At 41.5% G+C, this 16,597-nt stretch overlaps 1 long non-coding RNA gene across 1 annotated transcript; it reads right to left on the bottom strand.

The window, feature by feature from the left end:
* Positions 1 to 2,781: 2,781 nt before the first annotated feature.
* LOC102899505 lies at positions 2,782 to 15,868 on the bottom strand. Its single transcript, XR_440803.4, has 4 exons — positions 15,580 to 15,868; positions 7,863 to 7,972; positions 6,319 to 6,499; positions 2,782 to 3,733 (listed from the first exon to the last, which is right to left on the bottom strand). It is a non-coding gene; the product is annotated as an uncharacterized LOC102899505 (long non-coding RNA).
* Between the last annotated feature and the right edge of the window lie 729 nt (positions 15,869 to 16,597).

Here is a 16,597-nt window from a genome sequence, read left to right on the forward strand (position 1 = left end):
GTTCTAAGTCAAACACGGATGGACTTGAGTGGAAGTAAAGCCTGGTGGTCAAGTGCCGGATACTGCATTCGAATCTTAATTCTGCCTCACAAAATTTATGTGAATTTGGCAAGTCACTCAACCTCTTACGATCTGGTTTCTCCAGGGTAAATGGGACTATAACTTGTACCTAAATCACAGGTGGTTGTGACCATGAAATGAGTTAATGTATGTAAATCACTGAATCTTGTTACACTGAATCTTGAGCCATTTCCAGTGTTCTCCACTCTTTTGCTTCATGCCTGTCTTTCTGGTGTGTCTTTGTGTTTTCACGTTTGTCACGTTGTAGTCAGTTACAAACCCAGTTTGTGTTCCCCCAGCAGCTCCTTTTAGCAAGCTGAAGTGAAGAAGTGACTTCAGATCTTGGGTTGGTTATTAATAAACCTGTAAACTTGTACAACTTAGCTGATCTTTTGGAGCCTTGTTTACCTCAGCTAGAAAATAGGGATCATTTCTGCATCAGGCCGGAATCCTTCTGTTGCAAAGGTGAGGAAATTCATCCCAAACAGAATTTAGTGGCTCACAGTAAGTGGAAAGGCTGCAGATTCCCCTTTTAGGCATATTTCTATTAATGACGAAAAGGCCATCCCAGGACCCGATTTCTTTTGCCCCCCTTTGATTCTCCAGTTTTGACTCCATCCTCAGACTTCAGGTGGTAGCGAGCTGCCTGTAGGTGGTCCATACCTTACACACCTCCGCTTTGTCGTCCCAAGGAAAGCCTGTCCGCCTCTGTCCCAGCATTCCCCGCAGCCTCACTGGGTCTCCCTGAAGCTGATTGGGTCTTGCACCTGTGCCTGAACCAATCACTAAGCGTAAGGGAGTGAGAGGTGCTGATTGGCTTAGGCTAGATCACATGATCCACACCTGCGGAAACGGAGCTGCCCTGGATGCCTTCGACTGAACTTGGCAGGAGCGCACCCCATAGTGGAGCTGTTGGGTGTTGTTAGAGAAAGAGAAAATAGATGTTGGGAGGCAAACGACAAATGTTTGCCCTCATATCTCTTCTCCAACAAGTTTGTTGTGTGGGTGGTGAGGTGTAATGATGACTGGCGCAACTCCTGGCAAAGTGACACCTGCTGTACAATTAATGTCTGTATTCTGTCCATGTCTAATGTCTGGTGATACTTTGGGTATTGCTGCTTTCTCTTAATGTTCTATTCTTTTGAGATTTTGTTCACTTTGCAACAATCCCCCAATTTATATTTTTATCCCCAGCCTTAAACTCTCCACAGTTTTAATCCTGTATCTCTAGTTCTCTAGTTGACTTTTTATAAAAATTTATTTATTTACTTTGAGAGAGAGAGAGCACACACGTATGGGCAGGGGAGGGGCCAAGAGAGAGAGAGAGATGATCCCAAGCGAGCTGGGTGTCATCAGCACAGAGCCTGATGTGGGGCTTGAACTCATAAACGGTGAGATCAAATCAAGATTGGGATCCTTAAGTGACTGAGCCACCCAGGCCTCCCTCCAGTTGACTTTTGATCATTTTCACTTGGTTATCTCACTGCAGCATACAGTTAACACATCAAAACTCAACCCATCTTCTTGATCCTTAAATCAGATCCCCATTCCCATTTCTGCTCTTGGATCCCATACATGCATTAGGTAGGTACTGAAACTGCTTTGATTTTTGTTCCTTCCCGTGTTTGCTTGATGTCTGGGTCATTAAAACAACCTCTTCTGCTATGTGCTTGCTCACCCCTCTTGTGAATCCCGGGTCACTGAAGATGAAGTGATACACAACTGCCTGGTATCATTATTTGGTTTAAAGTCTTATAAACTGCCTGAACTTGAGGAAATAAACTTTTGAAGCCCCAGTTTCCTCATCTGTAAACTCTATTTTGCTTTTTTCCAGTGTCTTTTTGACTTAAATCACATGTTTCTTTGATAATGGATCTAACTTTTAGGGCAGTGTATGGGCAGTCAGGTTTGTAGGCATGGTCTACTGGCTTGACTACCCTATATGATCTTTCCCATCCCATTTTATTCTAGTTTATGATTCACTTCACCTTTATTATTTTTTTTTCCTTCGGCAGCAGATATTTTTGATTTAGAGAGTGTTGGCCAACCCTATGGAAATGCTACTTTCACACCTGTGGAATATCATGTTGCCTGACGTTCACTTCTGTAGCACTTCTAATCCTCTCCGGCTCTGGGATATGTAATTATATACACCCTTTCCCAGCTCTGGCTGCTGCAGTCCCACTGCTGGATTGCTTGTCTGTTTCCTCTTCACCTTCCAGTGACCCCTGAAGGGGTTGTACCTGGGAGGTGGGTTTCTCCAGGCAGAGGCAGATGCACTAGACGCAAATACAGGCTCATCTACAGGAACCAGTGGGTGTGTGGTGAGTTACTTGTGGGGCTGGACTTGACCGTGAGTGGCTAAGCAACGCTACATGAGGTGAAGTGCTGTCTGGCAGCAGAGACACAGGGAGAGCACCTGGTTGTACGTGCATTACACCTGCACCGTCCAATATGATAGTCATTAGCCACAGCCACATGTGGCGATTTAAATTAAAATTAATTCAAAATAGTTATGGGCGCCTGGGTGGCTCAGTCAGTTAAGCGTCCAACTCTTGGTTTCAGCTCAGGTCATGATCTCATGGTTCATGGGTTCTAGCCCTGCGTTGAGCTCTGCACTGATGGCAGGGAGCCTGCTTGGGATTTTCTCTCTCCTTCTCTCTCTGCCCCACCCCTGCTCATGCTCTCTCTCTGTCAAAATAAATAAAGAAACAATGAAAAAATGGTTATAAATTTCTATTCCTTAGTCATACTTACCACATTTCAACTTCTCAATAGCCACTCGTGGCCACTGGCTTCCATTTTGGGCAGCACAGATCTAGAACAGTTCCATCACCCCAGAAAATTCTGTTGAGTGGTCCTGTTCTGAAGTGTGGCAACAGGAGTGGGCACGCTGGGATCTCAGCCAAGGTTGTCAGGAGGGAAAGTAGAACCCTGCCCCCTTGGCTGATAGGATGTGGACTGAAGAAACTGGCTTGGTTTCAGACGTGGCCCTGGACCTGGCAGTGTACAGCATCCAAAGAGCTTACAAATCCAAGTGACTCTCCAAGGCTCTGCAGGGAGGGTGGTCTAAGTGCAGTCTTGAGGGATACAGGCAGATGGGAGCTTCCCCCTCCCCCACCTCAGGAGACATGCCCTGTGCTGAGCACTTGACATAGATGATTTCATTCAACCTTAGGAGGAGATAGTATTACCTCCATTTCATAGATAAGGAAACTGGGCCACATAGAAGAGAGCCTGTGTATAAGCCCTTCTGTACTGCTCCATGCTGCCTCCAAGTCAGGCAGGAGAGACCCGAGCTCTGGGGGAGCAGGGGGCTGAGCTCTTGGCAGGAAGCCGGCTAGGATCAAGCAAGCTCAGATTGGGGTTGGGGCCAGCCCTCCTGCTGTCCAAGAGAATAAGGCAGAGAAGAGGAGGCAGGGCAAAGTTATGGCACAGGACAGACCTAACTTTGGGGGTGGTGATGTTCATGGCTTGGGGTGCATGAAGACGTTGTAGTAACGTCTTCTGTAGATCGAGAAGAGGACTGCTCGTCCTCCAGGGCTAGGACTGTGTCGCAGCACTGACATGACCATGGACTCTGAGCGTCACACGGCCCTTCTGTAAATCCCACTTCTGCCGTTTATTTCTTTGCTGCAGCTGAGGTCGCCTCTCTGAATTTCAGCCTCCTCATCTGTAAAATGAATATGATAAGATGACATTTATTAGTATCATCATTATCCTTGTAGCCTCAGGTATGAATACCATACTTAGCATAACCTCAGTAAAAAATGGAATAAAATTGAATCTGGTGATGAGGGCTGGAGAATGTAAGGGCTGAAAGAAGAGTCCACTTGGATGGGAAGAAAGAGGCCTACTCAAGTCTACACTAGGGCAACAATTACAGGAAATTACAAAATCATTTCCTTCTGGCCCAGCAAAGGCATTTGTTTCCTTTTGCTACTGGGAGTCTCAGAGATGTGTTCATCCCTTGTAAAAATACCCATTCGGTGCCACCATTTTGTGACCATTGGCTTTATCAACATTATGATCTATGTTTACCTGGTGAATTCCTTGGCTCAAGTTAGAAATTACCAAATTATCATTGTCCTCTAAGTGGGGATAAAATGCTGTACCTCTATGCACAGAGTGGTTTAAAACCATTTGGCTTAATTTAGTTAAGCAATAAATTATTTTGAAAGTATTCAGTTTCCAAATATTAAAGCCAAATTTCAAATTAGTTTGTCTGTGTAGTCCTAAGAATTGGTGCATGGAGGCTTCCCCAGACCCATATTCTGGCTGCCTGGTGATGCTGGTGGGCTTTTGGCTTATCCTATGTATATATCTTGGGGTTAAACTCAAGATCAGAACTATTGTGATCAAGGTCTCCAGCATTAACAACATTGTCAACAAATATAATTGTATGCCTGTCATGGATATGGATGCTAGCAACTTACCTACCAATACCACCTACCCAATACATAGGTGTAATCCTAACCCAGTTCCCAAGCTAAATACCAACTGCTTCCAGAAAACCCATTTCAGGGAGTTTAGTTATTAAACCACACAGCCTGATAAACTGAGCATTTGACCTCGCAAAAGGTGAGGATCCTTGCAATGAGTCCCTCAGTTGAGCTCTCCAGGCATAAAGCTAAAGACAGAAAATATAGATCCTGGATCTGCTGTCTGGTGTGTGTTTGTGTGTACATGTGTGTGTGAGATGTAGGTGTGCATGCACGCATGTGCATTAGCAAGGGAGAGATGCACCTGTCTCAGGACTCAGGCTTGGAGTCTAACTGAGTTGCAGTTCACACAGTCCTTTTACCCTACGACTGTGTAGATAACCTTTCATGAAGAAACTGAAGAATTTAACACCAAAGGTGTTACACTTCTTAAATATTTTCCAGGTAACTTGAAAACCAAGTTTTAGTTTTCTCTCTGCCTGAAAGGATCATCTCCGTTAAGGTTTTGGGGAAAGAAGAGAGGGTGAAATTGGGCTAGGCCGTCCCTTATCTGCTCTGGAGTTGTCTACTAGTAACTGTATTCTGCTGCTGATTCCAGTCATGCTGGTCCCTGCCTGAGCAACAGGATCCAGAGCCCTAGCGAGGATGCTGCTGTGTTCTTGCAATGGCAGCTGAAGGGTGAAAGTGGGCAGGCCATGTATCCTATCCCTGTCTTCTGCTTTATTTTATAGGAGCCTGGCCATTCAAAGCTCTATCTGAGCATCAGACTGCAGTGCAGGACTGAGGGAAACTAAGAAGAAAATTCTTGAAATTATGTGCTGCTTTTAATGTTCCTGTCCTAAGGAAAAGTCCCCCAGGGAGTTCAAACTCTTTACATGCCGTTGATCTCTTGTGGGCATCCCTATTTCCTAACATCAATCCTTTGTCCCAGGTCGGGGCCTCTCTGCGAGTACCTTCTTCCTCTGCTGTGTGCTCTCTGTTCGACTTTCAGAAAACCTCTTTCCACCCATGGAATTGATCTGTCCTCTCCAACTGAGTCATTTCCTAAGTCTGACTTATTGAGATAAATTGGCCTGAAGTGTTGCTGCTGTGGTCAATCCACAGTTGTCCTTTGCTATTGTGTTTTTGGTACAGTCTGGGTAAGAGTGGGGTTGTAGGGTTGGCTGAGTCTGAATACTCTAAGCCTCATGGTGAAGTCCTTGATGAACCCTGGGCACCTGAAGGGAAGTATTGTTGGAAGTGAGTTGTAGCCTTGAGTCTTTCCTCCCGCTGACTGGCCAGCTACTAATTGTTGGGACCTCCTTCTGCCTCCAAACACTATATACAGATCCAAACACACACACACACACACACACACACACACACACACACACACACACACACCCTTCCCAAGGACTAGTGTAGATTCTCAACAATAGTATAGTCAAAACACACATGATTGCAAAACATCTCTCTCAAGATGGCATTCCTGTCCACCTCCCTCAACTTGCTTTCAAATCATGCTTCCTCCAGCTTACTGGGAATATGAAATATGCCTATCCCTGAATTGCACAAAGATCCAGGAAACTTTGGGCCCACTTATCTTCTTAGGGGCTATTTTCCAATCCTCTCTTTATGGAAAGAAAATCTGACTGGGTTCATTTCTCCAGCTACATGATTGTGTCCATTCACCACCACAAAGATCTGGTTTTTAAAGAATCCCAATTCTAGTCTTATTAGAAATGCAGTTAGGTGTTTTGAGTTCATATTCAACCATTACTAACTTGACATAATTCTCCAAATTACCCCAATGTATTAAAACTGTTACTGCACTTACCAACAAAATAGTCCAGCTGAGTGTTAAATAACATCACCGGCACCAACAGTACTTTCACATAGATTATGATCTCATTTGATCCTTATAACAATCCTGGGAGGTGGCCAGACCATGTACTTTCATTCTCTTTTTATAGATGAAAAACTGATGTTCAGAGGAACGGACTCTTCAGATCTCTTCGCTAGTAAAGTGACAATTTAATGGCAAATAACTGATCGAACACTTTTGCAACTATCCCAAGAAGCATTCTCTGTTTAACCTAGAGCAATGACCTTCCATTTCTTCATAAAGCAAACAGAAATGATTTTGCAGATGAGTTTAGGGAAGATTTAAAATGCAAAAAGTGTTGTGGTGGAATTTGGCTTTTATGTTTTGCCCCGTAAGGACCCCCCCCCCCACTGTTCATATTGTAAGAGAGAGAGAGAGAGAAAGAGAGTGAGTTCAGCTGGCTGATCTGTGAGCTGTTGAAGCTTTTGCTTAAAAAGGAAATCTGATCTCTGTCTAAGTGGCACTAATGTGTGGGCTGAGAGCTGCTACTGTAAATTCAGCAAGGGATTCATTAATGCCAGGAGCCTCCTAGAGTGCTGTGGATGGGTGACCTCTGAAATAAAAGCATAACCAGCAAAGATAAGGCTTCATGCATGATCTACAGGGCTCTGTTTCTGGTGATCTTCAAGATATCTTAAGCCAGGAGTATTTAGGACCAGAAAGCCAGGAGTTTGTTGGGGAGGGGGAGACCACCCAAAAAGATTAGATGATACCACACAATAGATTCTTGGTTTTTTGAAATTCTTTGGCAAATCTCTCTCCCCCCACTCCCCCCCCCCCCTCAACTCTTCCCTTTGCTGGGAATAGTTTTTGCACTTTTCTCTTTGGTGGGAAAAATAAGCTACTGTTTTTGAAATGACTAGGATGCCGTCAGTAAGGCTCACGAGCTCTTGATGGGAAGATGAGCTGGAAAATACATCAGAAGCCTGCTGGGAACCTCAGTTGTTGTGGGGTGTCACACAGCTTTGTAAGATTCTGATTTTGACATGAGGTATGGGGTTGGGGTGTTAGGCAGCAATGGCTCTTCTAAGACTAGCTTTTGAGAGCTTCCTCTTATAATCCCGGAGCTCTCCTGATAACTGTTTTTTTTTTTTTTTTGCTTTGTTTTGTTTTTAATGTTTGTTTACTTATTTTGAGAGAGAAAGAGATGGGAGAGAATGTGAGTAGGGGAGGGGCAGAGAGAGAGTGAGAGAGAGAGAACCCCAAGCAGGCTCTGAGCTGTCAGCACAGAGCCCAATGTGAGGCTTGAACTCATGAACGGTGAGATCATGACCTAAGCTGAAAACCATGAGCCAGATGCGTAAGTGACCAAGCCACCCAGGCGCCCCAGGGCACGACTGTTTTCACTGCAAATCAGTACTCTGGATTTGGATTTCAAATAAGCTATTTAAAAAATTAGGCCCCCCTTCCCCAAAACTACTGTATAGGTTTTCTCAGGCTGCTATAACAAAATACCATACGCTGGTGGCTTAAACAACAGAAATTTCGTTTCTTACCGTTCTGGAGGCTGGAAGTCCAAGATGGAAGAGCCAACAGGGTTGGTGTCTGGTGAGACCTATTTCCCTGGCTTGATGGACCATTTTCTTGTGTCCTAACATGTCTCCTTCTTTGGGCAGAGAGAGAGAGAAAATGGGAGAGAGCGAGAGTGAGATATCTATGGGGCTTCTTCCTCTTCTTTTAAGGACATAAGTCCTGTTGGATTAGGTGCTCATCTTTATAACCTAATTTCACCTTCATTATCTCCCTAAAGGCCCTATCTCCAAATAGAGTCACATTGGGCTTTAGGGGTTCAACATATGAATTTGGGGGGACACAGTTTTTAGTCCACAATAAGTACAAAAGGAAATACACATATTGTAAACCATTGAACAATGTTGAACCATAACAAGAAAATGTCAACTGTCTTCTCTCATTTTTGCCCGACCAGCCAGGTGACCAGTTGGTATGTATTTCTCACATCTTTCCCTTCCTGGTGCAAACACATGGCACACTGTATTTTTGTTTTTTTACAGCAGTGATGTTACATTGTATTTACTACTTTGCAACTGCTTTCTATTTGACTAACATTAAACTGATTTTTAAAAATCCTGTCGAAATTTCCCCTGGGCATCTATGACTATTGAACAAGTGTTCCCAGCAGGAGTTTGGGACTTATAAAAGTCTGTGGATAGAATTCACAAGGTCTGTGAACATGACTGGGAAGAAAAAAATGCATCTTGATTATCACTCACCTCTCACTGAAATTTAGTGCATCTTTTAATTAGGAATATAGACAACAAAGCATAGTTATATTTTTAAGAACCTCAGGTATTTTTATATCACATCACGGTTTTGCAGATATCTCAGAATATCCTATATGCTTTATATTAAAATAATTACCGGATATACTACTGGATTGTAGTAGATCTAATGGTTTATCTAGTGGGTTATTTAATGGGTTACTAAAGATGCACTTACATTACTCCATTGCAAAATTTTAAATACAATCTTTTTGAAGACGTTTCAATACAATTGTTTTAAAGAAATTATCCAAAGTTATTATTTTTTTCCAAACATTTAAAAACAGGATTTTGAGAAGAGACCCATAGACCTTACCAGTTGTTGAAGGAATCCATGGCACAAAAACAGTTAAGAACCCTTGCTATAGAGATATGACAGACTGAGGATGTAATATTTTACTTGGAAGCCAAAAGAGATGTGGAATGTGGAACAAAACGAAGTTTTTAATACCCAGCCAATTTGAGAGGTTGATAAAGGATAAGAACACATCACATGATGGGAGCACTGATTAGACCTGTCCCTGCAATGTACACAGTGATTTGTGTCCCCTCATTCCTTTGAGTTTTCTATAAATAATGAGAATTCCAACTGCCATCGGTGAGTATCTACTGTTAAAGATGATTTTCAAAGAAGGTAAAATCATGACTCTCATGTAGATATGAAATAATGCATGAAAAAGATTTTATTTAACTCACAAATTAATCAGAGTGACAGAAGCAATGGGAGAACTGAGACCTTCTACCCTTATAATTACACTGGACACTGAAAACCAAAGCCACAGGTCACTGTCTGCATTAACATGACTTTGTGTTATTTTCCTGCCTTCATTAGCATGATCTATTCCCCCAGGAGTCTGTTGCCCAAGCAAATGGTTTGATTCATTGCACGAACTTCCTTAAAAAACTATCCTAAGATTCTTTGAGTCCCTTGCATTTAAATTCTCATCTTGCTGCTTCTACCAATCCTGGACTGTTGTTTCATGATCCTTACTCAGTCCTAACCAACACTTTGAAAGATCTGTCTTAAATCAAACTTTCAAATCTCAATAAATTCTGACATCACATTTTCTTCTCCACGACACTGCTAAACTTTGTGACATGGCAGTCCCTCTTAATGCAGTAATTGCAAGCTCAACTTTGACATATCAAGAAGTTGTGTTGGTGATATTTGGGGAGACAGCTTTCAACAGATTTGGAGGTCTCACTGAGATCCAGTTGGGACCCAGATCTCACCGTCATGGCCAATGCCCTGGAATGGGAAACAGGATGTCCCTCTGAGGTCCTTTGAGCTTTCTGTTTGGAGACTTTCTGACTGTGATGACGGGGTAGGCAAATAGACCTCGCATTGGTTAGAAACTTTTATCTCTTTCATTCAACTCTGAGATGCTGAGTTTATTTCTTCTCCTAGGATTAAGAAACCGTCCTTCGGGGCACCTGGGTGGCGCAGCCGGTTAAGCGTCCGACTTCAGCCAGGTCACGATCTCGCGGTCCATGAGTTCGAGCCCCGCCTCAGGCTCTGGGCTGATGGCTCAGAGCCTGGAGCCTGTTTCCGATTCTGTGTCTCCCTCTCTCTCTGCCCCTCCCCTGTTCATGCTCTGTCTCTCTCTGTCCCAAAAATAAATAAAAAACGTTGAAAAAAAAATTAAAAAAAAAAAGAAACCGTCCTTAGGTGCCAACATTTGAAAAAGCACATATATTTTTTTTGGTGGAAATCTGTCTGTCTCTCTGTTCTTGTCATTTTTGTTGTGCATCAGTAAGAGGAAACCCATCAGGAAGAGGATGGGTGCAGGCCCTGAAGTTAAGCTCTTTCCTCAGGCTGGTCCTGGGGACTGAGAAGTTTAGTTTAAATGGGGAGCAAACTTCCAACTGCCCCCATTTCTCAACTGGCATCAAGAAGCATTCCAAGACATTCAGATTCCAAAATCTCTTCCTTCCTTTCTTTTGGCCAAAGCAAAAGAAACTGAAAGCTGTCTCTCTTTCAGATCCTCTTGAATCACAGTGTGAACCTTCCCCAGTTCTATACTCTGACATCTCTCTCAGCTTCTGGCCTCCCTCTGATTTGCTCCTCTTCCCCACTGGCCTACCACAACCTCTTAAACTTCAATGGTCTCTTGAAGTTAAACCTCCCCCAGAACAGGCAAAAATCCCTTTCTGTTGATTTCAAGCCCTGGTCTCAAGTCTGAGCTGAGAGCCCAGCCAGGATGGGAGAAATTTGCAGAAGAACTTAGAATAAGTTTATGAATATGTAATGCAGGACTCACTGGTCTATCTATATCAATGAGTGTTAGTGGGAGTCTCAGGTGCTGAGAAATGGATGGAGAAAGCAGGATTGGAAGCTCTCAATAATGATTTAAAGGACCCTGAATTTCATAGGAAATCAGGTTCAGAAAAACTCTACGTGCTGGATAAGGTCTTTTGGAGTCTATCCCACAAATCTTCCCTATGAAAGTGGATCAGATGCTAATCTAGTCTCAAGTAGAGAAAGGATGAGGATTGTGGAGAACCCAGGGATAGGCCTGTTCCACCTTTAGGCAGCATTCAGCAGAAAATCTAGAAGCAGATGTGATCCCCCGCTCCTTCCTCATTTTTTATAAATTGGTATTAAGCCAGAAATTGAGTAGCAAATACATAAGCATGGACTAGAAAGGAAATAACCCTACTGCCAGAACTCCAACACTTGTGGAGGACTTTGAAAATAGTTTAGAATGAAAACAAAGTAGAAACTGGAATAAATTTATAGCCTTACAGATGAAATATCTAGATGCTCCCATCTCAGTCATCCAGCTCCAATGGAAGGAGTCTCTTGATAAAGATAGTTATAGATACTGTAAACAGAAACAACTCTGGGAAAAGAATTGCCATGTCTCTGGTAAGAAAACAGAGAAACTATGTAACAGATGAGATGACTGACCGATGAGGGGCTCAGAAGGATCTGCTAACAGAAATTTCTCTAAAGATTAAATGATTTCTTCTGATTGCTTTACATCAAATAAGCGCTGTATCAATGGAATATTAAGAAAATCCCAGAAATTAAGGAAATCGAACTGATAACTTTCAAACTGTTAAACAGAGTAGTCTTATGGAAATGTAACTCAAAAGTGGTTTAAGAGGCCAAGTTCAAATATATTAAGTCAGCTTTTGGAAATGAAGTGAGTTTATTATTTTTGGCTTAATACAAATAATTGTCTTCCCTGATTTACCATGGTAAACATAATAGGAGTTTATGATTTTATTCTACTTGGGTATGTTCTTAAATTTATACAGGGTTTACTGTACTAATCAAATAAACTAGCATTATTTCTACTAATGCTTATAGTTATGAAAAATAAAAATTTGTGTTGATTTATTCTGAAAATTTAATTTCACCAGAGATTATAGTTTGTAATACATCAGCTGGAAGATTCATTTTCAAGAACTTTAGTACTGATATTAAATTGAGTTAATTAATGGGTATTCATTGAATGGCTAGATTCTTTCTTTTCTTTCTTTCTTTCTTTCTTTCTTTCTTTCTTTCTTTCTTTCTTTTAAATTTAAATCCAAGTTATTTACCATATAGTGTAATAATGATTTCAGGAATAGAAGTCAGTGATTCGTCACTTACATGTAACACCCAGTGCTCATCCCAACAAATGCCTTCCTTAATGCCCATCACCCATTTAGCCCATGCCCCCACCCAGCACTCCGCCAAGAACCCTCAGTTCTCTGTATTTAGAGTCTCTTATTGTTTGTCTCCCTCTCTGTTTTTATCTTATTTTTGCTTCCCTTCCTCTATGTTCATCTGTTTTGTTTCTAAAATTCTGCATACAAGTGAAATCATACGATATTTGTCTTTCTCTGACTGACTTACTTTGCTTAGCATAATGTACTCTAGTTCCATCCATGTTGTTGCAAATGGCAAGATTTCACTCTTTTTGATTGCTGAATAATTTTCCATTGCATATATATGCCACATCTTCTTTATCCATTAATTATCTGATAGGCATTTGGGCTCTTTCCAGACTTTGGCTATTGTTGATAGTGCTTCTATAAACATTGGGGTGCATGTGCCCCTTTGAATTAGCATTTTTGTATCCTAGAGCATATCTAAGTAAGAAAGAGCAGTGAAACTGATTACTAAGCATAAGTTCAAATTTATATACTTTTGCTTCTTATTTTTATATACTATCTTTGGGCCTGTTCATTAATGTGTTCGTTTTTGCCAGGTTGAGAAGTTGTATAAGGGATCTGTGTGGCTGTAGAAAGTTGTGCTGTGTGTATTCATGGGCTCTTCTGGTCTGCTAAAATGCTGATTTGGGGTTATCAGCAATTATCCACAGTCCTCTTTCTGCTCTCACCAGTTTTCTCTGTGAAATAGAAATTTCTTTGATTAAAAGTTGTAATTAAATATACCTGATGTGTCCTTACTGCAGCACTCTTGGCAGAGAGGTCCACATCTGTATGCAAGATAATGAGGTGTGATTTTGTTAAGGGAAAAAGGATATAATCTGTGCAAATGAGTCTGAAAAGCTTTAAGATATGTTAAAATCCTAACAAAATTTGCTCAATTTTCTTTCCTTGTTTTACTGTTTATTGCTTTTACTTACAGTATCAAGGCTTATTTATTTATTGGCCCATTGGCTTGTCCTTTAGGAGAAAGAGATCAGTAGATCTCTCTCTACTCCAGGGGAATTCTGAATTTGACTTGCCTTAGGCCTCTTCACTTCATGCTTCATAAGAAGCTTGGAAAGTTGGGGGAAATCCTGCATGCTGTGGTTGAGAGAACTGCAGACAATTTAGACAATGCCACTAATGCCACTTAAAGGGTTCGGAATATGCTACCCCAAAACATGCCACTTTGGCACAAGAATAATTTTGAGCTGAAGGCAATTGAGAAATAGCAGACACAGGAAGAACTCTCTGTCCTTTCTCATTCTGCCTAAAAGCAGTGCATATATTTCTCGTTGTGAAGGGGACACAAATTTTCATTTGTGGAAGTGTTCCTTCTTCCACGCCAAGAAGAGGAGACTGACTCTTATCTGCATACCTTACGAAGGAAGTCTTATTTACCATGCATTTCTTAGTTACATTTTCACAACTTACCACTCTCTAGAGCCCAAACCCCCTTCCCTTTGTTCTGTCACTTCTCCATAATCTATCACCTTTTGTTAAGAGGATATATAAGCTCCCAGGTCTAACCACTTTTTTGAGGTCCTCATTTCTTTTCTATGAAGACCTCCATGCATGGAAAAATAGACATATTAACATCAAATCACATTTGTATGCTTTTTCTCTTCTTAATTTGTCTTTTGTCAGTTTAATGAGCAGGCCCCAGATGCTAAACCTGAGAGAGTAGAAAAAAAGGGTTTGTTTCCCCTACATCCTAGATCTCATCCAAGAGGATTATGAAAGTGGACACGTGGTTGTTCAAAACAAAGCTACCTCGAGGAGGGATATCTTCTGTTTTAGAGGAAGAATATCATACTTAGATCTCTGCAGACTTCTCTTAGATCTTTCATGTTACTACAGAAAATCTTGGAAATAAATAAAGAAGTCAGATCATTAGGTAATTTGGAGGTAATTCTTCCAGGAGTTTGCTGCCCAGCCAAATAGTGTGATTGTCCATTCCCAGAGCTTCCTGGAGAATCTTTGAATCTTTTGCCTTGAGGTCCTCACCTTTCTGTGCCCACCAATCCTGGACTTTTGTACCACAATCTTTACCCAATACTAATCAAACCCGTGCTTTGAAAAGCTGCTTTATATAAAACTCCAATTCTTAATAAATGCTGACTTTTCCCCTCCTTCCCCAGAGACACTGCCACAGATTTGCCAGGTGGTATTCTCCTTTACTGCAGCAAGCAATAAACTCAACTTTGTCTTATCAAGAGGTTGTGTGTGTGGGTGAAATATGGGGAGGCAGCTTTTGATGGATGTTACAATTGCTTTAAAGGAGAAGTCAAAATGCAGACACTTTTACAGATTAGAAATAATGAAATGAATTTGCAAATGACCGCAAAACTGTCTTTTTAAAGGGAAGGGCTGGTTATCCCTCCACCAGACAGAATTTATTTGCATGTCTATAGACAAAAATTACTTGCATTGCTATCAGTTATGTACAATTCACAGAGCCATTAAAAAAAAAAAAAAAAGAACTCAAAGGCAATGAAAGCTGCAGAGCCCTCATAGAATCAGAATCAGATGACCCGGAAGGATGTGCTGTAGACAATGCACAGTGCTCTACTAAAGCACAAATTCTTCCCTAACCTACTAGGTGCCAGGTATCTAGTGAGGTTCTAGGACATTTCCCAGACATTATTGCATTTCATCTTTACCACACCCTACAAAATCGAATATTACAGTTTCCTCTTTTCTACTGAGGAAACTAAGGCTCAGTGAAGTTTTTCAAAAACCACAAAAATGCTCAAATAACATGTGCAATAGATATTTGGTTAGTGAAAACGTCATCTGCAGAGAGGAAATCTTGCACAAATCTCTGAATGGTGGAGAGAGAGAGAGAGGGATTTCTGAGTATCCTATGAGATGCTGGGCACTATCCAGTTCTCGAACTTGAGCCCCTTAATTTTATAGTGGTCTGCACCTTTCATTGTCTTTGAGCTATTTCATAACTCTGTGAGTTGAAAAAAACCTCATAGTAATGTCAATGATTCTTGTCCACATTCAGCGCAAATGAAGGTTTGGCAGAGGAAGCCACCACTGCATCTATTAGCAAATGCATTTCAGCATTCTGATTGCCTACATATGTGTCTGCTCTTTGACTTCTCCTTTGAACCAGCGTAAGAACTTAGGCTTCCCTCATTAAATGGTGAATAACATAGAATCTTTGACATGGGTTCATTTTATATATGTGTGAGAGTCATGATTTTTATCTCTTCAAAAATGCCTGTTAGCAGTTGGAAATGAGTTTAGCCTTTCATTAGTTGGCTTTGGGGGTACTTACTGTTTCAGGCCACGGAGATGATTTGCGGCTCATCTGAGGCTCTCCTTGCTCTGAAATGATTCGATTTTATGACTACATACCTGGCATTCCTAGAGTTGCATGTTAAGCCCTCTGTTGTTTTCTTTCTAGAGCTATCTGATAGCACAGGCTGTCTGTTAAATACAGTCTGAGCAATTAGGCCTAGCTAACGTCTTCCTGACTAGGATGCCAGGACAAATATCTAATGGTAGCAAGTGAGTGAAAATAAATAGGGGCCAATTAATAAGGACTAATTTGGTGTTACAATGGAAACAGGGGCAACTGTATGCATTCTAATTCCAGTAAATGTGAGTTCACTCCAAGGATGTTAGAATTTCAGATACATTTAACTGTTTGAGTCCTTGGAAACTTTTGCAGACATCACTAGAACCTTGGGTTGTAAAGTTGTCTGGATTTTCACATGTCACCTTTGTTAACTTGTTTGTGAACTTTGTAAACTTGTAAACTCCTGCTATGGTGTCCTGAGATGTGCATCATTCATTACTCAGAATAATGTATGAAAATTGGAGTTCTCAGCTTCCAAGCATGTGTTCAGAAGAAAGAGTTTTAGTCATGGCCCTCTTTGCTATAAGTGACAGAAAACCCAATTCAAGCTACTTTAAGCAAAAAACAAAAAACAAAAAAACAAGAAAACCCTCACCCCCCAACAAGCAAACAACCCCCCCCCCCCCACCAAAAAAGAACCACTTCAACACCAAAAAAACCCAAATACACTGTTGGGTCACATGGCAAAAGTCCTGGTGCAAGGTGAGTTCAGGTACAAAAACGTTACCAAAACCTGGTCTTTCTCCTTCTTTTGGTTCTTCTTCCTCTGGGTTCACTTCAACTGTCAGAAACCCTTCCTTCTGATGACCTCAGACCATTCCTGTCTTACAACTTCACTTCCCCAAAACCAATGGAAAAGAGTCCAGCTCTCAGTAGTTCTTTCTTGGTTGTTCAAACCAAAGTGTCAGGATGATCACTGATTGGACCGATTGCC

The sequence above is a fragment of the Felis catus genome, chromosome B4, assembly GCF_018350175.1.
Source record: "Felis catus isolate Fca126 chromosome B4, F.catus_Fca126_mat1.0, whole genome shotgun sequence".
Taxonomy (NCBI): domain Eukaryota; kingdom Metazoa; phylum Chordata; class Mammalia; order Carnivora; family Felidae; genus Felis; species Felis catus.